The 26,264-nt window shown below is 38.2% G+C and overlaps 1 protein-coding gene across 8 annotated transcripts in view; it reads left to right on the forward strand.

Annotated features, from left to right (window-relative positions):
- Positions 1-26,264, forward strand: part of CDK14 (cyclin dependent kinase 14) — a 798,330-nt gene that overhangs the window by 738,961 nt on the left and 33,105 nt on the right. Inside the window, exon 14 of one of the 8 annotated variants that reach the window (XM_050782867.1) lies at positions 11,475-24,868. The exons of the other annotated variants lie outside the window; for them this stretch is intronic. The gene's annotated coding sequence lies outside the window, so the exon portion shown is untranslated. Of the gene's footprint in view, positions 1-11,474; positions 24,869-26,264 lie in introns of those variants that run through there. 8 annotated transcript variants of the gene reach the window in all.

Raw genomic sequence — 26,264 nt, forward strand, 5'->3', positions numbered from 1 at the left:
AACATACAGATGATTCACTCAAGGTAAAATGTGAAAATTACTGTTATACAAATATAAATAAAAGGCAATGAAAATAGAGCAGGGACAGACCTCATAAAGTTCAGGGAATGCTTCATGGAAAAGATAGCATCTGAGCTAAAACTTGAAGACTAGGTGGGATATTTATAGTCAGGATGGGCTTCCAGGAAGGGGCACCTTCAACACAACAGCTGAAAAGTCCAGGACATGTTTGAAGCTGGACAAGAAATGTAATCGCCTCAGAAACAGAGTAGGTGAGTGGGTACATGTGTCCTGCTTAAAGGTAGGAAAGAGAATGTAATAAAGACCATTCACTATAGCGTCAGAACAAGGACAAGCTACTTTTTTCTTTAACCTTTTCTCTTTGCCTCTTATTTCTAGAGATGGCTGTCATGCCATAAAGCACAGTTGTAAGGTTAATAATAGTAATAATGGATGGGTACAGTGGTTCATGTCTGTAATCAATCCCAGCACTTTGGGAGGCCAAAGAGGGAGGATCACTTGAGCCCAGGAGTTCAAGTCCAGCTTAGGCAACATAGCAAGACCCTGACTCTACAAAAAAATAAAACGTCAGCTGGGCGTGGTAGTGCACACCTGTAGTCCCAGCTACTTGGGGAGTTGAGGTGGGAGGATCACTTGATCCCAGGAATGCAGTGAACCAAGATCATGCCACTGCGCTCCAGCCTGGGTGACAGAGTGAGGCCCTATCTCTAAAATAATAATAATAGTAATAGTGAGAACATCTCACTTAATGAATGCTTACTGTGTGCAAGACATCATGTTGAGCATTTTACATGAGTAATTTCATTTTTTCCTCATAACAATCCACTAAGGTCGGTGATCTTATCCCCATTTTGCAGAGGAGACTGAGACCTGAGCTGTTCCTTGGTGTCCTCAATGTCCTCCAGCTATAAAGTGGTAGAGCTCCATTTGTAAGCTGGAAAGATAACATGTTGTTGCACTTATCAGTTGGTCTTTTTATTCTGACTTCTGACAAGCCTGCATTATTTTAGATGTTTCAATCATAATCTAAGCCTATGCAGTTATTTAGTTGCTAATGTCTAGAGAAGCTTTGGCTACCTCTAAGGATAAAATTAGAGGTTCAAGAACCACAGTGCCCCCAAAACCCTGACCAGATCAAGTTAATTAACTTGAATACCCTAAAGGCTCCATTTAAATACAATTTCACTGTTAGTGAGAAGCTCCAGAACCTTGATTAAAACTGAATGCAGTAAGAAATAAAAAGTGTAAATCTGTCTTTAGAATCATATTGTTCTGTTGGTTTTTCAAATACTTGTCACAGTTATTAGTAACATGATAATGTTCTCTATAAATTTCATGAAGATGCAATTGGTCTGAAAACATTTGCAATTTCTACATAAGCATTTGTTTTTAAAAAAACATATGCTTGAGATTCTATTATTATGGGCCATATTTGGATGGTATTGGCATTTCATAAATATTTCTTTCAGGATGAAAAATGCAGTAGATGCAATAGAATTCAACTGCAGCTTTAGACTCTGACGATTTTTAATAGATTCAGACAGCTTTCCCTTATTTATGTTGACACAAGGGAGAAGTGACACAGATAACAGAAATCATTGAGTTTGAGGATGCAGTGTTTGGGCTACGACTGTATCATCATAGTAATTTTTGATAGTCTCATAGTAAAAGTAGTTTGGTGCCTTAAAATACCAACAATTTTGGAGCAGGATTTCTGAAGTGTCCTAATGCCTGAAGCAAGTCTCCAAAGAGGGGTAATCCACTGGTAGATATTTGCAGGCTTGGAAAAATTGTTAAAAACAATGTGAAGAATCAAAGGTAAAACATGCACAAGAGAGATGATTAAAAAGAAAAACATAAGCAATTTCTAACATTTTGTTGCTACTATGAGACTTTTGAGTTATATCCTTAGAATTAGAGGTATTCAGGACCTAAGGGCAGAGAAAAGAGAAATAAGGGAGACTATTCCTTCCTAAAGATTTGAACACTGAGATGGATCGCACTACTTTCCTTTCATTTTCACCTTTTTATTCTTACTCAACTAATTGCTGAAGCTTATGTGAGTTAAGCCATGAGTGTTTCAGGTATCAACTACTCTTAAAAACAAAAAGAACTGGTAGTCAGGGTTCCTAAGAAAAACACTAACTGGATAAGACAGAGGGAGGAATGACCTATTCTCTTCAGTGTTTTAAATTTTCCTATTGATGTTGGTAACCAATGTATGTGAAGACCTGTTCCGATTGAGCAATCTCACTGCGATCCATATAGTGCCTTATTTCTTTAGACATACCTTTTTTTTAGAGGGCTGAAATTTAAATTAATAAACCAGCCAGGGCTGCATGCCGGCATGACTTGAAAGTTAACTGGAATTTATTGATCTGCAGCCTACAAGCTGTTCTATGCTGCACTGCACATAAGAAAGCCAGTCTTTAAAGTCGCCAAAAAATTTTAATTACCTCAAAAAAGACATTTTGCATTTCTAGACAGTAACTGCTGTTTAACTGGAACCTTCTCCCCTCCACCCCTTCTCCCTCAAATTGGGTCATTAGTGACGAGTGTTGACAGCAGTGATAGCTAATGTGACATTCACAATCCATGCTCAATTGTCTGTATTAATGGAGGAAATGGAAGAAATGGCTTGCCAGGCTGGCCACTCTTCAGCCCCTGTCCCTAAGGAAGTTCAGTGAGCAGGCATAACGGTCTTGATGATAATTTCAAAATACAGGGATGCAACTAGAAGCTGCTCATCTTCTTTATTAACTTGTTACGTATCTAGCCTCTCTGAATTTCCCAAACTCCTTAAGTCTATTTCAATTTGTCACTAGATGCTTTCCCTTGAAGAACCACCTGTTGGGTAACTCTAAGTCTTTCCTATCCTGTGTCCTAAACGAGCCCTTTAAACTTCACCCAGGAACCCTGAGAGGGGTGTATAAATAGGTCACTGGTAGGATGTCTTCCTTTGCAGTATTATTTTTTTCATTTCCTTCATATTAGTACAAGTCAACAAATGTTTACTCAGTTCTTGCTATTTACCAGGCACTATGGGAGATATACCTACTGCCTGTGAGGGGCTGCAGACCAACAGCAACAGTTATTGAAATTTTATATAAAAACATGAGATGCCATATGTGAAAACCTGTGATCAAGGAAACTGTGCCCTGGAGTGGAGACCTAATGACTTTAGAGTACTTTGGATGGACCAGTAGTCCTGGCTTACTGTTAATAACAACATTTATTTAACACCTTGACTTTTGCCGTAAAACAATTTTGCCCTGTTGAGAAAGGAATCATTGCAATATATAAGCAAAATGTCCATATCAAGATACTGAGTACAAAGCCCTTGAAGAAGGAAAGTAGTAATAGATATGAGATGTTATTTAGGTGGGAAGAAACATTGAACATGATTTTATTTCAGTATTTCAAAACATTTCTTCCCTCTTCTGAAACCATTTTCCGAACGTCATTCACTTTGAGAGCTTCAAAAAAAAAAAAAAAAAAAGGCACCACTTTCAGCACGTTACAGCCTAATTCTTCATGCTCTTTCCTTTTTGACTTTCCTTCTTTTCCCTTCCTGCCACTTTACTTGAGTACCCCATCCTCCATGCAGGCACACACGGAATTCCAAGTGTGGAAGCAAATTGCTGATGGACTGCAAATGACATTCTAATAGTTTTTAGCAGTTCAAGCTCTCTCTCCGTTAACATGTAGCTAATGCATAAAATGTTAATACTCCTTAAAAAGAACATATGTTACAATCTTAGTGCCTTGTCAGACACACTGTAATCTGTTAACAATTTTAGGCTGACAAAAGCTTGTTCTTGGCCCCATATCTGTCTCTACAGTTCTCTCCACTCTATATCCTGTGCAAGTTCAAAGCATGATGATGACATTAGATAGCACACATGTTGGTTTCATTAACTAGCTCTAAACTGTTTTATGTGAATGCACTAATTTCACTGTACAGAATTAACTAGGCCATATGGGTGTGTTCTGGTTGCCCTGATACATTCATTTTCTTCCACTGCACATTCCCCCTCTCTTTACTGACCCTGTGCATCCAAATCTGTAGTGGTGGGGGGAAATTGATTGACTCAGAAAGTAGGGGATTGCAATGTAGTGATTTCACGCTCAGTTGTTGGCTAACAAGGCACCATAGTTTTTATTTAGTGAGGCCTGGTGGCAGGAGATGAAGAATTGTATAGGGCCCAGCTGCCACGGTTACAGAGCAAGCAGCTTAAAGGGCTTCAGGGTTCCAAGTGTGAAGGGAATTGTCTCTTCTCAGCAGGTAAGGGATAGATCTAGGCAGAGTCTGTTGTGTTCAAGATGCTGACTGGCCTGGTCAATTCATAAATCCAAAAAATTACAACATCTTCTGGTCAGGAGGAAGTGGAAGGGACATTCAGTGGTGCCCTTAACCCTTTTAATGCCACGGTATAATACCTCCTGCTTGCTGACTGTTTACAAGGGCACATTTCGTGTTTAAAACATGTCTTTAAAATGTAATGTTCATTTCCAAGTCTCCTTTTAAATTAAAATAGATTAACCAATTAATTATCTATTTAGTGAAAGCTAGTTAGTCAATCCATTTACATTTGCTGCTCTCATATATTTACATATGTTTCAGACAATTGTGATTTTTGTTTTTTCCAGATTGATCTAAGAGGACTAGAAAGTCCTAAGGTTTATGTTCTTCTTATGTATGTGTGTGTTTCTACGCGTGTTCACACATGCCCAAACATATATGGGATCATACTAAATTTACACAACTTTTTAAACACTTAAACTTTATTTAATATATAATCATTTTTAATAAGAATTTGGCCTTTACTCCATCTGTGAAAAATGGTTGCTAAATCAACAACAGTTCTGAAGAGAAACATAAAGGATAGGATTTGTCCTATTAGGAAAACTGTTTTCAAGCATGTTAGAATTGCTGTTAATATTGTGAGTCCAAGTGAGCCCGAGAAGGACCTTTAGTTGATGAAGTTAGTCTTCTTCTAGTTTCTATATATAATTAAGGATAATACAATTTTATCTCTTTAAAGAATATTAGAATTTAAATTTTGATTCAGATCAGGCCTTTTAGCCTGAAAGATAGATCTGAATAGAAATGAATAATTAGGTATTACTATAATAAATATAAGATTCCTATTTCTTATTTACCTCGTTAATGCATAAAGTATTTTTATTGTGTTTATGTGAAGAACTCTCTGCTGAAGGACACAGATGTCATTATTAATATTTTCTATTTAATGCCTGCAGTGTCCTGAGGATTATATATCCCATGAAGCAGACATAATTTATTCTTAAAACTGGAGTTCCCTTGGTGGGAATACTCCCTGTGTTTTTGCTTTAGTGTTCAGCCTCTTGCTCTTACCCCCCTCATTCCCACACCCCAGTCTTTAGGCTGTCTCATAATTTGGGACTGAGAACTCAAAGTCCCAGTTTCAAAGTGAGTCTGATTTGCTAACAGGTACGAGTCCAGTGGGAGCATCCTCATCACAGAATCCACTCATTTCAGATCATATCCCTGATACAGAATAGACCTATTGAAAGTGGCTTGTTGCTGTTCAAATCCAGACAACTATGAATTTAATCATGCTCTCGTTCGTGCAAAACATAATTTCACCTGTTAAAAACCTGAGCAAATGTAGTTAGCCTATAAAGTCGGGGGCCGGACCTGAGTTTCTCTAACTCCGGAGTTACGGAGTTTCATTTAAAACCATACCTTTTTTATTTCCTGACTTTTGTTTCTCTGGTTGATTTCTTAACAATGCTATTTTAAATAATATTTGCCATGCTTTTACAACAATCTAAATAGAAGCTGGTTTGGAATGACATCCCTCTTGGCGGTCCACGTTTAGTTCTAAAAGGTCACTTGTGTTCATTATGTCACCGATGCAGAAAAGAAAACATGCTTCCCTTTTCTCCGCATCTTCTGCCTTTGATCCATACTCATACCTAGATGGCTGACAGAATTTACTGGTAGCTAAATACCTACATTTCATGGTTACTAAGATGGAGAAAGGAGTCTCAGTTTTGCCCACCTATGATGTAATGTTATAGCCCATCAAGCCCAAAACAGAAAAGTGAGGTAGTCTAGAGCAATGGAAATTAAGGCCAACATGAGATGGAACAGTCCTCACAGTATGCAGACTCAGTTGGAGTTCTACCCATGCATTATGTAAAACCGAACTTGTGTGTTTGGGATTATGGTGTTCTTAAATACTACCAATGGGCTTGGTTGGCTTTATAAACCAGTCATACTTTCCTCATGTGGTTACAACTTCTCCAAAGCCTCACAGAAAAATTATAGCTCCCCACATAGACCGCTTATTCATAGTGTTGTGTCTTGTGAATCGTGGTATGATCTTTTGGTCTCCATAGATACATAGCAACTTAAGAGTAATTTAGAATATAGTGGGGAAACATACCAACTAGAATTACTACTTGGGGATCACAATCAAAGTTCTGTTTTCTCTCCTTCACTTATTTCATTACTAAACCATATATTGTAATATCAGAGATTACTATAATGGGTAAGAATTTCATTATATTACATTTTCAGGTTTACTTCTATGCATCTCTTAGCTATCTGGCAAAGCTAAGTAGATATAGAACATATTCTTTAGCTTTAATATTTATCTAATTCGTTTCATTCATTGAATTATTTCTGGTGCTCATGTTGTGTTGCATTCATAAGTCATGTGAAAGTTGCTTCCAGAATTTTCTTCAAACAACTTGTACTTATTTTACATAAAGATTCACCTATTTCTTGTCACCTGTAATTGGTTCAGTAAATCTTTATTGACTACTATGTGCTATGTGCTGGGACTATAAAGCTTAGAAATAATTAGATATTATCACAGTGCTTAAGGAACTGACAGATGAGCAAGAGAGACATACTTGTCAAGTTGATATAGGTGGGAAGTGCTGTAGCCCAAGTGTGAAAAAATGTGATGTAGGAGACAGAGAAGAGCAACTAATGTTAGCATGTAAGCATTAAAACTCAAGTGCATGAATGTGGGAAGCACCATTAACCCCATCTTCCTGATTTTCCTGGGGTAAGAATGATCTTCTATAATGACTATATGCCCACAGGTTGAGTACCATTTTCCATGTATGTCAAGAACAGGAAGAAGCCCCAAATAATTTATATTATAAATAACTCAAAGCTATGCTGTGAAGAATTCAAGGGAGGGATTGATACATCTGTGTCAGTGAGGGGTTAGGGATGGAGTGGAGCTGTGGCCAGCTGTAGGGCTGGTGGGAATGGATCAGGGCAACATAGTTAGGCGACTGGTGTGGCAGGGGTCACAGATTCTCTTGGAAAGATGCAGACATTCATTGAAAAACTAACAAGAAGCCCTAGACTCAGGAACTTGAATTCCAGGCAGAGAAACTTTCAACTTGATGCAGCAGACAGTAAGTATTTGTAATAACAGATGCTGGTGAGGTTATGGAGAAAAAGGAATGCCTATACAATGTTGGTGGGAGTGTAAATTAGTTCAACCATTGTAAATGACAGTGTGGTGATTCCTCAAGGAGCTAAAAGCAGAACTGTCATTTGACCCAGCAATCCCATTATGCTCAAAGGAATATAAATCATTCTCTTATAAAGACATATGCACGCATATGTTCACTGCAGCATTGTTCACATTAGCAAAAACATGGAATCAACCTAAATACCCACCAGATAGACTAAATAAAGAAAATATGGCACATGTACACCATGGAATACCATGCAACCATAAAGAAGAATGAGATCATGTCCTTTGCAGGGACATGGATGGAGGTGGAGGCCATTTTCTCTGGCAAACTAATGCAGGAACAGAAAATCAAATACTGGATGTTCTCACAAGTGGGAAGTAAATGATGAGAACACATGGACACATAGAGGGAAACAACACATACTGGGGCCTATCAGAGGATGGAAGATGGGATGAGGGGGAGGATCAGGAAAAATAACTAATGGATACTAGGCTTACTACCTGGGTAATGAAATAATCTGTACAAAAAAAACCCATGACACGAGCTTACCTATGTAACAAACCTGCACATGTACCCCTGAACTTAAAAGTTTTAAAGAAAGAAAATTAATTTGACAAGAAAACAAAAAGGTATTTATAGTTGTGTCTCTGAGCAGGGAAATTACGCTATGGAAGTAGTGGGATTTGAATAACATTTACTATGGGAGGAAGTTCTGACTGCAGTGTGTAAATATGTTCATTGTAAAATTTTGCAAAAGCATGAAAATAAATCTCTTAAAGTCACCAAACCTCAGAAACAATTTTGATTAACGTTTTTCCATCTTAACATTTTAATATATTTCTAGGTGTTAGGAGTTTTATTATTTGTCTTTGCTTTTTTTTTTTTAAACAGAATTGGGGTTATACTTAACTTTTATAATCTCCTTTTTTTTCCACTTAGTAAATCTTGAATATTTCCCCATGTCATCAAATCCTCTTCTGCTTGGTATATTTTCCTTAATATGAAGGTGCCACAGTTATGTTTAGCCAACCATTGAACATTAAAGTTGTTTCCAAGTTCTAACTATATGATTCATGTTGCCGTGAAGGTCTCTCTCTGTATATAAATTTTTCCATACATTGCAAATTATATCCTTAAGATACAGTTTCAGAAATTTTAAGTCAAAATAAATTTCAAGTCAACAGATACGGATAATTAAGGTTGCTGGTACATATTGCCACCTTTAAAACACTATTTTAGAAAAATTAAGTGGATATAGTATGTAGCACATCTTGGAAGAGAAATTCTGTGAGAAGCAATTCAATCTCAGATGGCTGGGTTCAAATTCTGGCTCCTCTTACTGTGTCACCTCGGTCAAATAACTTAATCTTTGTGCCTTGGTTTCTTCCTGTGTAATGAGATAATTCATTTGAAGCAATTAGAGCACTGCTTGGCACATTCTAGCTGACATTATTGAGTTGTTGTTAGTATTATTATGGCAGTAACTTATCTTTGAAATGATGAGAGCCTAGGTCAAATTAATGAGAAGAAAGATACAGACAGAAATCTTTGACAAATCAGTCATACTTGGTGACTAATTGGCTATATTGGCCAAAGAAAAGAGAGAAGTGAAAAAATGAGCCCAACTTTTTAAGCCTAGGGAAGTGGATATTTCAGTGATGGAAGTGGCCTCTGGCTTAGGGCATCCTGAAGTGGACACAGTGGGAGATGGACACAGGCTAGTAACTATAGATTTCAGGGTAAAGAACGAGGAAGGGCATGTTGATTTGGGAATGATCAGAAGTGAACTATTGACATGAAAGTGGGTGGACTCCCAGGAATAGTGAGGATTGAGAGAACAGGGCTTAGGATCCTAGACTGCTGGAGGAAAGTAGAGAGAAGGAACAGCAGGAAGGAAGATCAGCTAGCCAAGGATACTGAGAAGATGCCGTTGCAGTGGTGAACAGAGAATCATAGTTGTGGGAACCATACAAGGGTAAATGTCACAAAGGAGAGGGTAGTCAGCAGTGCCAAATAGCAAAACGTTCAACGGTGATGGGGAAGTAAAAACAGTTACTAATTCTAGTTAATAAATTACAGGTAAGAGGGTTTGCATTTTCTTTGTGTATCTCATGATGGTTCTTTTGTTCATTTTTTTCCTAGCTTCTCAAAACTTTCTTTGTGAATTTTAGTCACTGTGTTTTATTGGTTGTTTTCAAACATAACTTAGAATTCTTTTTATTCCGTTAGCCACATTTTAAGAAAACTTGTGAAGCAATTAGTTCTCCAACTCACGGTGTAACAGATATTTGTTTCTTATTCACTATCATCTTTGACACAGTTGCCTAAGCATTTGGTTCATGTAACCATTATAAACACATGAACAAAAATGCTAGAAAATAAACAAGATTGCAATGTTTTATGCAATAATAACTTGCAAAGTCTCCCCTTTGAAACTGAAGCCATTTTTGTGTCATTGAAGTGTAGTAGAATAACCCATAAGCAAGATTTCTGTTGAGTTTATATACTGAAACAGATGAAATCATTTCAAACAAAATGTTAAAAGCATTTACTTCCCAGCTCAGACTAAGCTTGATCCAAAAAACATTTATCATTTGTCAAAAATTTAAAAACAAAATAAAACTAAATTTTGACCCCTAATTCACTTCCTGGGTAAACCTGGAAAGACATTTTGAGATATAAAAACTCTATCACTAAATCATTTTTAATTTCATTCCACTTTGTACCAGTTGATTTCCCATAATCAGTTCACTGATTGTATATTTTAAGACCTAGCTTGTTGGCATTCGTTTATCACCTTCTAACTTTCTAAGTAACTTTTGCTGGAATAGGCCGCCAGACCTGTCATTAACTAGTTGCCCACTACTGGTGTTACCCATCACCTTTAAAGTACAATTTGTTGTTTGTTTTTTAATTTAATTTGAAATATAATTTCCCTATAGTCCTGGTCAACCTGACTTTGAATTAAATCATTCTAACATTGATTTTTCCCCAAAATATGTGGTTGGATAATTTAAATCTCTTCATTAAATTTGGCTTAAACTGTTCTTTCTCCTGTTTTCTATTACTTCTTGGGTGCCCAGCACAGCAATGAGCCCCAATGGATTCTTTAGAACGGCTATTTGACAACGATTTAAGGAGGCAGTGAGGAGATCCTTTTTGTTTTTTTTGTTTTGTTTTGTTTTGTGTTTTTTGTTTTTTTTGGTTTTTTTTTTACTTCTAGTTCTCTTTTGCCTACAGCTGCTCTCAATATGGCTCGCCATGACTGAAAGGAAATGAATAAAGATGAGTTATCGGAACTGAAAATCAGCCAGAGCAGAAGCAATTCGTACTCCCCAACCCATCCCCAAATCCAGTGGGGAAAAGGAAGTCGTTGCCATTGTTTATTTATTCATATATTTTTAATGGTGGGAGGATTATTTTTTAAATCTTGTACCTTAAAGTGGTGGTCATTTGGAGCATTTATGAAAAGCCATATGGTTTCAAATGAGATTCCCATCACATTCTCTGCATTTGAAACCATTTTATGCTGAGCCTCTTGGCAGGGTCCACACTTGGAGCATGAGCAGCCCATAAAACACTGTAGACAAAACTGAAGAACATGCAAATAGCATTTAAGGAAATGTTGGGGGTTTGGAATGCCATTTTTGGATGGGCCTTCATTTGGATGATACAACTATATTTTATTTTAAGCAGCTATCATTTCCATATTTTGTGCATTACATGTCTCTAGGAATTAAATTCCATCCTTGTGACTTAGGTATCTTAAGTGCTCAAAGAGATTTCAAACAGGGAAACATGTGGAAAAAGAGTTTGGAACTTGGGTCGGAATTAGGATGCAAAATAAAGTTCATCAGAGAGGTTGCTGAATCACACGTTTCGTATTTTCTCTTTCTCTGTGAAAAGAAAGAATGTGTGTGTGAAAAGCAATTTCTTGCTAAAATTATCTCATGTCTCCTTAGATTTCAGAATATGAGCACCTAAACTCTGGCCACAATCAGCTTATCCATGAAGAGCAAGAGGCTCACTGTGGCTTGATCCTCAAAGGCCCCATAGTGTTTCTAGTCATTCTTCAGATTCATGGAGACCTGGGTTCAAATCCCAGCAACATCACTTCTTGCTAACTGTGTGTCCATGGACAAGTGACTGAATCTCTCCAGGGCTCATTTTCTTCATTTACAAGTATGGATGATACTGCTAGTCTTACAAAGCTGATGCTGTGAATTAGAGAGAACAGATGCGAAATGCCTCCTATTACCTGAGAGGCACTGGGTCATTGTAGCATGGCCATTAGGAGTTTCAGTTCCAGAGTTAACTGTGCTGGTTTGAAAGCTTCTCTGACATTTATTAACTTTGTGGCCTTGGGAAAGAAGCCTCCATTCCTCATCTAGAGAGTGATGGCAGTCATACTCACATCCCACAGATGTATGATGAGAAGTGACTGTAATGATACATGTAAAGCTCTTAGACTAGCTCCTGCATGGCACATGGAAAGTTCTCCAAACTCTCATTTGCTGACCTTGCAGGATGGTTGGGCAAATGGGCATTAGTATCTGTAATTCCTAGCATATCATGAATAAGCAGTATGTGAGAGCTGCTGTTCCTGTCATCCAGTGCAGAGTCCTACTTTACAGTGAGTACTCTTGGTCAGATACCCTGGTCTATCACGGCCACAGGAGCTTCTGGTCTGGCACATGCCATCTGTGATGCCACTGTATTTCTTAAAGCCATGATGAGCTTCGTAACTCCCAAGAAACTTTTTTCTCAATATCCTTTTGCCAAACATAGATTTATAATATATAGATATATGTATTATATTACATATATTATAGATATAATATATCTATATATTATATATCTATTATATATTTGGCATATATATATATAAAAAAGCTCCCACTCTGTAGCCTAGGCTGGAGTGCAGTGGTGCAATCTTGACTCACTGCAGTCTCGACTTCCCGGGCTCAAGCATTCTGCCCACCTCAGCCTCCCTAGTAGCTAGAACTACAGGCACATGCTATCATGCCCAGCTAATTTTTCTTTTTATTTCTTATAGGCACAGGGTTTTGCCATGTTTCTCAAGCTAGTCTCAAACTCCTCAGCTCAAGTGACCTGCCTGCCTTGACCTCCCAAAGTGCTGAGATTACAGGCCAAACATAGAAATTTTTGACATCCATTAGGTTGTCGCACTTCCAGACTCATTACACTGGAGATGCAGAATTTGTCACAATTTACATATTAATGGAATATGAAATATTCTCTAGCTTCTGAGAAGTTTTTCTGTGAAGTAATGTGTGCTTTCCAAGATAAGTTACATTATAATGAAAATTGCCATAAAAAAGGAAGACTGTGAGAGGTTGTTCTAAGACAGGAATGTGAGTAAGTGGTCCCTCTACCCTGTCAGAGGTAAGGAATTGATGGGCAAAGGGTTGACATCTTTGTCCAGCTTAGATACAGTCAGGTCCCAGGTGGTATTTAATGCCCTGGCTGTCTAGAGGCAACCCCCCAAAAAGTTAGGTTCTTGAATGTTAAGGCTTGAAAAGAAAATGGGAATTATATTGTATTTCAATAATGTGCTTTTCCCAGAAGGAAAAAATTTTAATATCTGTGAACACTTTATTTAATAGCCAACAAATGTTATATGTTGCTGGTAGAAAAAAATGTCTATTTCAATGTTGTGCTTCATGGTAATAGAACAAATAGAACTACATGGTTGATATTGTAGTAACCAGGCTCCAAAAGTGCCATTCTAATGAAAAACAGCACTGTTTGGGCAAATATTTTCTGGCATCTTTATATTTCTTTTAACTGGAAACAGAGAACATGCTGGCTTGGTATCATGACTATGGGATACTGTGTTTTCTAACAAAAAAACAAATTGTGGAAATGATTTTGCCAAGAAAAATGAAGGTGGTTAGAAGCTATGGAACCAAGTACGTCTGGATACTCACATCTAACAACTTCATGGCCATAGATTGGCCTACTAACTAAGAGACTCAGCATGGTCATGCTGTTGCCTGCTGTTATTTTCTAAGATAACACTTAATCATTCTCTTTCTGCCTACTGCCTCCGTGGTGAAAGTAAGCATTCTGTAGATACGAATAACTTAGCATTGTGAGAATTATAAACACTTGGACATTTGGAAATGATATCTGAAATCTAAAATAGATCTAATTATCAGTTACCCACAGCCAGTTATTCAAAGTCCATATTATCTAAAGTGTTGTCCCAAGCTTGCTGTCTGGACCGGTGGAAGCAGAGGATGTGCCCAGCAGCAAGGCAAAGTGGAGCTGGCCAGTGGGCTCCAGACCACGGTAATGTCAATGAGCTGGGGAAGGAAGCAACATTGGACAGAAGGCAGCAGTCTGAGTTGTGCATGACAACCAAGAGTCTGCCAGAAGTTAGGCAATGGGACCAAAACTGAGGTTACCAGCCCAGGACAGGAGGTTCCCAGTGCAAGCTGATGATGGGTTCTGGTGTATGGCCATGGGGGTGTTTACAGGACACCTGCACCCTCAGTCATGGTTGGTGAGGGAGCTGTAGTGGCACGGCAGTATAGCTGCTGAGCTCTGGTGAGCTCTGGTTTTCCTCTTGTTTCCAGCTTCTTAACAATATACTACCTTTTCAATGCATGAGTGTGATGGGAAGACATTTTTACTGGTTAACAGCTAGGATTTGAATTTGTCTCAAGAAGCATACTACTTTTGTCTGAAGAAATGTTGATTAGAGATTATACTTAGGAATGGAATCCACTAAGGTTGGGAAAATGAGATGATGCAAATATTTCCTTTAGAAAATCTGAATTACTTTGCTCAGGAGGGAGAAAATGAAGATGAAAGAAAATGAAAGATAATAGGGAGAAAAGAATCATCTGGGTGTCAAAAGGCCACGTGCTCTCGGCTTTACCTTTCCCATCATCAGCAAATTGCAATGGAAGCGTCTAATGTGAGCTACAATTTATTGTGCATGGCCCATTCCAGCCCAGGCCCCTGAGAGCATAAGTACCACCTCCACCCTGGAATATATAGAAACCTTGGGGACTGTGGACTTCCATGGGCTGTGGAATTGGCAGGGTCCCTACCAGTTTTACCCAGACTTAACGAGCAAGAAAGTCTGCCAATCACCATCTGGATAATATATGTATAAAGATTATGTTATGATAGGGAGGGGATATAAATTCATATACATAGCCTGCAGTCTATAAATACTTGTACTGAAATGTTCTTTTCAACAGATGATTGAAACCTGTAGTCAAAATTTGATGTGTAGTTATCTATTGATTTTACTTGTCCAGGTTTACAGGTAATCAAATATTTACTGTATACTATATGTATTTTTAAATATTTTCTTTCTGTGTTTCAAAGTCCTTTTACTATATTCCACGCTTGCTATTTCCTTTTTATTTAGTTTATTATAATATATTTAACAAGCCTGCTTATGTACATGGATGTTATGGATTTTTCAGAATAATAAAATTGCTCTTACAACTCCATCCATTTAAAAATCCACATTTCTTTATTCTATAATTACATTATAAGCATTATATATTTATACAATTGTTTGTTTATCATGAGGCTGGAGGCAGCTCACAAATTTATATACAATACAAAAGATAAAATAAATTATTGACTATCTCCAGAGTCACTGATCTCTGGGAGCTAGGAGTTTAGTTGGGGAGAGAAATGTGGAGACCCACATACACCTTCGAAAGGCATAACAGCAGAGAAGCAACGTGAAGAAGTATGGGCAACTGATGTCAAAATTCTGAACAGAGGGACACTGCCTCTGACTTGGAAGACTCATGGTGGAAGTACCTTTGATCTGGGTCTGGATGAGTCGATAGGATTAGGGATATTGTGTAGAGGTAGGGAGTAGATAGAGAGGATTCAGGCAGGAGCCGTCCTGGGCACAGAATCAGTGGTGGGACAGCCAGGACATGCCATGATGGCAACATGGGCCAGAGAATGGGTTTCTCAGAGTGAGATGTAAAGCCAAAAAACTGAATTTACTTCTTTTGGAAAGCAAGACATTTTCTGTATCATTCACAGTATAGCCTGAGAAAAATCTGAGTGGTGAGGTTACTAAAATGCAAGGTTTATTGTTTAGAGCAGTGTGTTTTTCTACACTACCAGAGCAGAGTGAGAAGTAATGTTATATTTCGATTACAAGTAACAGCACAAGTTGTTTTCATGATAGGCTAATTTTAAAAATGGCTGCGAAGTGAAGGTACAAAAATCATGCTTTTACAGTGAAGTCATCAATCTCTTCATTATTTTAGTTACATTCCCTTTTTAACAAATCCTTTCCTTTACTGTTCCAAAACATTTGAGGCAGACAACTTCTAATAATAAATGAATTCAGATATACCTAAAATGGCTTAAAATCTAAGAAATGATTGCAAAATAAATAGTTAAACTGAATATTAAAACAACAAAGCTATAAGATACTGCTAAATCCTTCTTGACATTTGGCACATAGCTAGAACATAATAAATAAATTAGTCTTAGATTTCCCCTCAATTTGTGAATCAATAATTTCCAATAATAGTTCATAAAATGGCATGTCAACATGAAATTTAAGTACATTTTTAATACAACACAGAAGAAATAAAACCTCCACAGAAGTCGAGAAAGTAGATTAGCTATTCTGCCCTCTCCAAGCTTGACACTTAGGCAAGAGTAACTTTTCTCTTGATATCTTAAATGTTTGTTATTTTTTAAAAAAACTAAGGAAGAGAGGCACATAAAAGTGTACAGTCACTGCCTTCCCTCACAGGCCAGTGGCATTAGCATGGACAGACTTTTGGAAAACCCTCAGTGGGGGACTTTATAACACATGGAAACATTAGATTACATAAATTCTGACAATTTTCCATTTTATGTAGTAAATATTTATTTTTCAGGTATTCTTAGTAATCATTTAAGCCTTGTATGAAAAGGAAGTGATTTTTGTGTATTTCTCTGCTATGTTTAAATTTCTTTCACTGTCACAGAAGGCTTCATGGCACAAGTAGAAGGAGCGTTTTTGGGAATGGGGAAGGTGGGAGGTAGGAGACCCACTGGGAAGCTCACACCTGGAGAGCGGTCAGTTCCGTGAAAGTGCCAGTGGAGGAACAAATGGGAGGAAGTGGCATTGAACTGGGCAGGAAACCGGGAAGGTTAGGGGAGGGAGAGGAGGCAGGCCCCAGGGCCAGCTGTTGGCCTATAGAACATCTGTAGTGACAAAGAGCAAAGACCCCAAGGTCAGACTACCAGAGTCAAGTCCCAGGCTTAGTACTTACTGACTCTGTAACTTAGGGAAGTCACTTACCCTCTCTACACTTCTGGTTCCTCATTTACCATATGAGGAAAATAATAGTAATAATAATCATATCTACCTCATAATGTTGTTGTGAGGATTACATTAAATAGATTGAATTAATACATGTAAAGTACATAGAATGGAGACAGGCACAAGGCACACAGTAAGCGATCCATAAACTTTAGCCATAATTATTAGAGTTATAGGTGTTGTTAGGGAAGGGCCGGTAGTTGGAGAGGGCAGCCTCAGCTTGGATGTGTGGTGTTGCCAGTGCCATCCCAGCTCCTTTCTCTGGGAAATGTTGGGGCCCTTAAGTGCACAGTAATACCAGTTGTGCAGGCAGCACACTTACAGAGTTGTTCCTCAGTTACCATCCCTATCTTCAAAATACCAAATGTATCTGTATGTTCCTAAAACTAGCACTTGTGTGATTTGTTCACACCACTCCCAATAGTGATGATGGGAGTTTCTTCATGACCCACAAGGTATTAGTCAGATTGTATTAAATGTGTTGTACAAGCTTGTAGTAGGTGAAAGCAGCAAAGAAGATCTTCTTGCTGGATCATAATTATATTATCCCCTCCAACCCCAGAAATTCTGTTCATGTCTATTCTGTGTCTTGCTGGTCCAGGCAGTTGGGAATAAATGGATGCAAGGAAGTGACTAGGTCCTTTAGAAGCCAGTGCAAGATTTGACAAAGCTGCTGACAGTGTTGCAATGTAAGCATTCCTAACAATAGGTCAGAGATTTTAAATTGAGGAGTTTGGGCTCAAGGGAAAAATGTCACTGCAGTTATTCTGAATTCCTTTTTGAATATTTTTAATTGACAAATTATAATTGTATAGATGTATGGGGTATAAGGTGATGATTTGATACATGCATACAATGTGGAATGATTAAATCAAGCTAATTGACATATCCATCACCTCACTTACTTACCATTGTTTGTGTTGGAAATTTGAAATTTACTCTTATTTTGAAATACACAATGCATTATTATTGACTGTAGTCACCCTACTTGTGCAGTAGATCTCAAAACTTATTTCTCTTGTCCAATTGAAACTTTGTACCCTTTGACCAATAACTTCCTTTCCTCCCTCATCCTACCCCACTCCCAGCCTCTGGTAATATTCAGAGTTATTAAGGAATAAGATGATCCATATGAGAAAAATTCTGGAAAAATTGAGTTTGTAACATTAGGTACACAAACGAATTGTTATTATAACCATTTAAGATAAGAAGATAGGTAGGCAATTGATTAAGGCTTTAGGGTCCAAGGCATGGGCTCAAGTTTTGCATATAACACCTATTAGTTGTGTGGTCATATTGGGTTCATATTGCCCAAGACATAGTGTCCTCATTTTGAAATTAGGAGTTGGATTTAAAATATCCACCTCGTAAGGAAGCTGTAAAGACAGATGCTTGACAGGGCCCGTTACCTTACAATATTACTTACATAGCAGAACGTTGGCAACACACTAAATGTCCAATAATAAGTGAATGGTTGAATAAATTATGGTATAGCTATATGATGTTCATTAGTTAACAAACCATTCTACCACTGATGAACAAGTGATTACAATCAGCTGAGATCCAAAACTATGAGGAAGTCTTAATTTTGTCTAATGGAAATAGTAATTATATTAATATTTATATAGTGCCTATATGCCAGGCCCTATTAAATTCCTGTACATGTTACTCATTAAATCCTTACAACAACCCGAAGAGAGAGCTAGTATTGTCAGCCCCATTTACCATGTGAGGCTACCATGGCAAAGTAAAGGTTAAGAAACATGTCCAGCTAGTAAGCGATCAGGCCAGAGTCAGGGTAAAGGAATTGGGGGATTCGTGTGCAGTTAGGAAGTAAGGAAGATGAAAGATGGCTCCTCCAGGTCTCATCAAGCTTTGTGATTTCCCAGACAAATGCAGGAAGACTTGGCTGTGTTACAGATGAATAAAACACACCGTTATTACATTGTTGGCATAATAGCAGCTGGCCCGAAATACAAATGGAAACTGTCATATGCAGAGTGGAAAGCCCTTCCAGTGTCCAGATTGGCAGCAGGTGATTCTGCACACCCAATATCCAGTTGCAGACTGTTTTCTGCCTGCCTGCTCTACACTGCCTTTCTTTATCAAACACAAACTGTGACGTACTGAAGGAATCCAAGATAAATTTGTAAAACATCATGTCGGGCCCTTTCTAGTCCCAGTATCCCCTGGTGATCGAAGGTTGGGGTCTAAAAAATAGAACAGAAGAGAGAAGAGGAAACAGACACTAACTTGCCACAGATACACGTAGAGTGAAGGAGATATTTTTGTTTAAAAGACAGACAGCTGAGAAACAGTTATTTGATCCCTGCTGCTTGAGGGACAGTAGGGAAAGAAAGGTATTTTTGTGATCGCTCTTCAGCGTTCCCTATGCGGCTTGGTTCATACAGTCACGACAAAAACCCACGCTCTAATAATACATTGCAACCAACCACAGATATGTTGCAAGCATTATGCACAGTAGTAACTAACATTCAGTTTCCTTTTGATTACTTCCAGGCCTGTGACATTTACATTGTTGCACATTTCTTCCAACCTCAGAGCATTCAGAGTCAACAGCATACATCTAGTAATCATGTGCTGACATAGAAACTGTAAGGAGTTTGTGCCATTTATCTGTCTTTCATCACACTAAGGGTAACAGAGCAAATGAGCACCATAGTAGGAGTCCAATACATGAGTTTTGGACTAAACCTTGTCACCAACTAGCTGTGGCCTTGAACATGCCACTTCATCTCCCTGGGGCCTCTGGTTCCCTTTTGTGAATTGAGGAGAGGTCTCCAGGACTCCTTTCAACTCCAGTGTTCTATACTAAGTCATCAGTGAGTTCTGGCTAATAATAGTTTCAAAGGTAACAGTGCTCATCACATTCCACTGAGTAAAATCAGAGAGCAGAAAGATCAAGAAAGTGGACATCCCAGATCCTTTTAACATTTACCCATCAACGGGGCTTGGCTCAAATAGTTCTGAAAGTAATCCATGCATAACATTTCTGAAAGGGGAAGTAAGAATGTCATCTTGCATTTTAACATTTTAAATGTCAAATCCTCTGCATTGTTAGTATTTATAAAGTTATCTCTATGGCATTATCGCTATCAAAGTAGTCAATCACGGATTTATTGAGAAATATAAACATGAATGTTTTTTATCTCACCTGAGTATTTTCTGTACTAAATTTTATTCTATTGCAGCATACTTGACAATTAGTGATTTGTGACTTGGTTAGCACATGCATACCTTTTAAGCAAACTAATGTAATGTGAGAGAACAGTTTTCAGTGTTTCCCTCTATTGGTATTTGTGGGTGCCCTTCACTGTTAACTACTACACCGAGCTACACAAACCAACTATCACAAGTGGACTGTTTGCCAAACGCCTGCTTCCCTAATAAGGAGGCAACGTGTTACTGACACCCTTATGTGTAGAAGGTCTTATGTAGAGAGACTTATGAAATGCATATCTGGATTCCTATATTTTTTTCACTAAAGTCTAACAAATTCATGTAGTCAACTCTTAGGAAAGGAAGTGTGTTTGGTAGCTTGAGCCTGGCTGTCCATACAGGCTCAGTGTGTCTTCTGTGAAAGACCAAATATCATCCCAGCGGACCTGACCTAGTTGAACATAAATACACCATTGAGGAGCTACTGGCTTCAGAATTAATAAAATGTATAAATAAATCGGATGGCCTTCTGAAGAGGCTAAACTTGAAGTGCCTATTAATTAATTTTTAAAAAAGCGAAACAGCAGCTTATAGCAGCTCTACTGATGCAGTAATCTGTGAAATGAAATTGTTCCATAGAAAGCATTCAGATTATTTATATTATTCATATTTTAAAATATTTTTAAATGTGTTTAACCTAGAAGAGCTCACAATGCAGAGCCTTATGTTTTTCATAAGATACTGATCGAGCCTAGAGGCATCTGAGTAATTTGGTGTTTTCGCTTTTTATTCATAAGGTCTCTGAGTTTGTGTGAATGTGTTTGTAAATACATCTCAATTTCAGTTTTTGTTATTCAGAGAATATACATCAGTTCTTCTGACTAGTCCCAACAACACAACCCAATGTGTGTCTGAATTGATCACTATTTTAAAATCTAGAGAGCTGGGCAGTCTCTGTGCTCTTGGGCCTGCAGGTGAAAGCTCATTAAAGAATCAATCACCAGTGAGGGCAACCACCCAGGCTCTCACTTCATTTGATAATATTATCCAGAAAAGAGGAATATTTTTCAGTTCTTTCTCACCTAGGCAGAATTTTGAGAAGTAACCATAAAAGATGAGACTGAGAGTTATAATTGGGTCTTCGGTATGGACAAATTGTACTCTGTCTTTTGAGTTTTTATTTTAAATCCCCCTCAAGGGTCACTGGATACAAAGACAATCTCTGAGTTTATTGAAGGGAAAGCCACAAAGCTGTTATACGCAGCTCTATCTATGCCTATTTGTATTTCACAGTCTTTTGTCACCCAACAACAAACAGACAAAATGGAATTCAATCTCTGAATTTCTTTACTGTCTTTTAAAGATTTTCTTCAAGGACTTGTTTCCAACCAATGTTGAAAAATAGTTCTAATTTTTTTAAAAAAAGAAGAAACAAAGGGCTCTCCACATTTGCCTTATCATATGATGTCTTTTCTGCACTCACAGTAGCAAATGTTAGAAGTACATTTCAAGTTGCAATTCACCTCGATAAATATCAACATGAGGCCTTAAGGTAGCTTTTCAGCTTCCTCTCCTGGAAAGTGCTTTGGACATAGCAGCCATTGCTGGATTCACACTGAAACAGCTAACTGCCCAGCTGATTGTTCTTATATAATATAGATAGGGCCATGGCTCCAATGTGAGCCAGTCTTAGTGCCACATTGCATGTTGGAGTTATTTTCTGGGTGACTAATTAGCTCTCAACCTGGTATCTTCATTTTGAATCCCAAATGATCCAAGTGGATATCATGATGTTGCCCCCAAATAACAGAATGGCTTCAGGCCCTCTGATGCAAAGAGAGGCCGTACAGCCGACTGCCTACCTGTGAATCCTAGGTTTGCCATTTGGTTGCTGTGCAAATAACCTGTTAGGAAATAATATTTTCATCTTAAAAAATGGGGAAAGAATAGTGTCTACCACATAGGGTAAAAACTGAAATCGTTGTGTAGAAGGCAGTTGACTGTTCACATTTTACAAGATTAGAAAATGTATTTAACCCAAAGTGAGATTATAATGCAGAGCCTTATGTTTTGGAAGAGGGTGCTATAACCTAAAAACTGATCATTGGGGCTGGGCACGGTGGCTCATGCCTGTAATCCCAGCACTGTGGGAGGCCAAGGCAGGCAGATCACAAGATCAAGAGATCGAGACCATCCTGGCCAACATGGTGAAGCCCCGTCTCTACTAAAAATACAAACATTAGCTGGGCGTGGTGGCGCATGTCTCTAATTCCAGCTACTCGGGACGCTGAGGCAGGAGAATCGCTTGAACCCGAGAGGCGGAGGTTGCAGTGAGCCGAGATCATGCCACTGCACTCCAGCCTGGCGACAGAGCAAGACTCTGTCTCAAAAAAAAAATAAAAACAAAAAACAACAACAACAAAAGAACTGGTAATTGGGCCCCTTTACATATGGTTATATGAATTAAATAAATTAACTTTTGTAATGTAGTTAGAACAGTGCCTGACACGTAGGAAATATTTTTTAGTATTACTTATCATTAACATAAATTCAGGTATATTTTTATTACAGTCAAGAAACCTCTTACAGAAGTTATAATTGAGAAATTAAAATATAACACAAAATTTTAAAGTTGTTTAAAGTTTCACCTTACTTGCCAGGCATGATACTATTCACCTTTTATCCATTATCTTGTTAAAGATTACATGATGCCTTGGGGAACATGAATTTTTCTCTCTTAAAAAGAAATTAAACAATAGGTAATAAAGGAGCAGATATTTTCTGTTTTACATGTAGACCAAATATCCACTAACACAAGTTACATTTTATTTCTCAATTAAGTATCACACTTGATACCATCATGCTTCATACCTTTCAACATTTTAAAAGTCTTTTCTCATTTAGGAATTCATTTTTTATTTACCGATTTTGAGATGTAGATAAGACAAGGGAGATTATTATTTTCAGTTCACAAATGAGGACATTAAAGTTTTGTGAAACTGAAGGGAAGTGACCATCCTGAGTAATAAAACAAGTTCATGGTCCAGGATCACAGCCATGATCTGGCCCCCTCCCCCTCCACTGTGCTGGGTCGTGGACTCATCTGCTTCATACACATCTGCTGAACAGTTATTTCCAAGCACTCAATAGAAACCATCAGCCTCGCATGTTTTCCAAAGCTATTGATTGTGCCCCTACTCTTCGTTCATCTTGTGGATAATAAATCCATCCATTTAAAGACAAGAAGAATTCAGTGTTCAGCTATGGTCTGCTACACACATGTCCACTTTCCTTACATTTTCTTTGAACAGAACACAGTAAAATCTATTGTACAGCTCACCGGCGTGATACCGCTTTGATAGACACTGAGTGACCTAATATACACACTCCAGTGTACTCTAATCTGTGGTCTCCCAGCTCCCACTCGGCAGGAATTCTGAGATGTTGATGGAACCCCATGATTTAACAGAGCAGCCGGGCTGCCCTTTCACCCCTCACACTGGTTCTGACAGCTGCCTGCCATGTGTAGAGAAAACCTCACAGACTGAAACCCTGTCACAGAGTAAAGGTCCCTGAATAAACATACAAGCATGATCATGCTACTACTCTAAAATTAAACTGTTTTTTTTAACTGAATTTGCAGTAGGGACATTTTACAGCTGAAGATCTAAAGCACCCCAAAGCGGGCCAAGTACCCTCTCCCTTTAAAAATAAAACAAAATAATACACACAGTAAGCCTGGTCTTGTTCACACTTATTTGAGTTACCAGTTTTTCCTCAAGTGGATTAAGCCAATTTACCAATGCCCGGGTTTTTCTACTCTGAAACAGTAACAAGCCTGCCAGAAATGATGTGCAGCATTTTCCTGGCTTAGTTAGGAAACTCGATTTGTGTTTAAGCTGTCAATTTAATCCATACTGCCTTTTTACTTTTATCAGGGTATTCTTCAGGTAGAAAAGAATGGAAGGAGGCTTTAGGCATGACTACCGTCCTAAATATAAAGTTGGTTTAAAAAAAAAAAAAAAATCCCTACTCGGCCCAAATAGCATTGTGCTTTATAATTCATTCTTTTCACATACAGTACCCTGCGTTATCATGGCTAATGTTTTCCTGCTGAGCTGCCATCATCTTTTGTCAAGCTGTCAGGGTATTAAATTGATGTACCTTCCACATTTGGATAGAGGTCATTATCCTGTTGCCTGGTTGCATTGCCTCTGCTGAGCAGGTTAACTGCTTGAGGTCTTTTATCTAGATAAATGTTTCGCCAGCACTTTTGCTCTGTGATGACACGAGCTGTTCCTTCGAGGTCAAATAGTGATGCTATGATAAGTTGTTCCCTGTGTGTTCACAGATATGGAAAGGACTGGAGTCCAAACTTCATTAATAGTCCTAAAAATAATAATAAATGCTCATTTTAGCATATTTCTCCACAAGATACTGGATTTGGAGGCTCTTTTAAAATTCCCTACATGCTAATTTTATATACTGGGAAAAAGAGTGCCTTTTAACTGTTGTGTTGTTTCAGTATCATGAATGACTCCACCAAGTGTGTCAGAATCTACTGCTTAGTTCTGACGGTGGCAGAAATAAATGAATGTCGGTGCGTGTAATACATAAGAAATAATGTATATTGTTATTTGCATGGGTTACTAATAGTAAAATAATATTTAGAGTAAAGACCATGATATTTGACACCTTGGTACTCTTGTCCACATAGAAAGATTATTTTTAAAGTGGAGAGATAGAAATAAATCATTTCCCTTCAGTTAAAATTGATTTGTTAATTAAAAATAATTTTGATTAGCTTCTATTCAGTTATTTACAATGAAGAATACCAAATAAAAAGGAAAATAATTTTAAATGATTTTGTCATAACCAATTAACTTTTATGAAAAACTTGTTTGTAAATTCTGTTTTCAATCCTTTTTTTGTTTGTTTGTTTGAGACACAGTCTCACTCTGTCACCCAGACTGGAGTTCAGTGGCATGATCTCAGCTCACTGCAATCTCTACCTCCCAGGTTCAAGTGATTCTCCCGCCTCAGCCTCCCCAGTAGCTGGGACTACAGGTATGTGCCACCACGCCCAGCTAATTTTTGTATTTTTAGTAGAGACAGGGTTTCGCCATGTTGGCCAGGCTGGTCTCAAACTCCTGACCTCAGGTGATTTGTTGATCAACCCACCTCAGCCTCCCATCAGTCCAATTTTTAAAACTGACTTTTCTGGCCAGGCACGGTGGCTCACGCCTGTAATCCCAGCACTATGGGAGGCAGAGGCGGGCGGATCATGAGGTCAGGAGATCGAGACCATCTTGGCTAACACAGTGAAACCCCGTCTCTACTAAAAATACAAAAAAATTAGCCAGGCGTGGTGGCAGGCGCCTGTGGTCCCAGCTACGTGGGAGGCTGAGACAGGAGAATGGCATGAACCTGGGAGGCGGAGCTTGCAGTGAGCCGAGATTGCGCCACTGCACTCCAGCCTGGGCGAGAGAGCGGGACTTCATCTCAAAAAAAAAAAAAAACTGACTTTTCCAGTTGAAGCAGACTTCATCTCCATATTTGCTATGACCAGTGTTGTTATATGAACTAAAAGATGCTTTTATTAGTAAGTAGAATTTTTTTTTAATATTGGAGATAATACCACTTGAAACTATGGTCTCTTAAAATGTAAGCACATAAAAACACATGGAAATAACTTTCTTGACACTACATAATTTGAGGCCAAGCTGCTTAAATTTAATCTTTGAATAACTCATTTTCTAATGGATGGTGTATTTAGTGTTGTCTTTTGTTTTTTGTTTTTTGTTTTTCGAGATGGGGTCTCACTCTGTCACCCAGGCTGGAGTGCAGTGGCGTGATCTCAGCTCACTGCAACCTCTACCTCCTGGATTCAAGCAATTCTTCTGCCTCAGCCTCCCAAGTAGCTGCAACCACAGGGATGCGCCACCACACCCAGCTAATTTTTGTATTTTTAGCAGAGATGGGGTTTCACCATGTTGGTTAGGCTGGTCTTGAACTCCTGACCTCAAATAACCCACCCACCTCAGCCTCCCAAAGTACTGGGATTACAGTCATGAGCCACTGCACCCGGCCCATATTTAGTGTTGTCTTTTAAAAATGCATACTGTTATTTTCTACAGTTGACTAGATTTTTAAATTGTTTTATGATTGAGGGTCAGTTGTGTGCAGTCCACAAATTTTATCATAAAACAAAATTTAAATCCTGGCTAGAGGTAGGTAGCAT

The sequence above is a fragment of the Macaca thibetana genome, chromosome 3, assembly GCF_024542745.1.
Source record: "Macaca thibetana thibetana isolate TM-01 chromosome 3, ASM2454274v1, whole genome shotgun sequence".
Lineage (NCBI taxonomy): Eukaryota > Metazoa > Chordata > Mammalia > Primates > Cercopithecidae > Macaca > Macaca thibetana.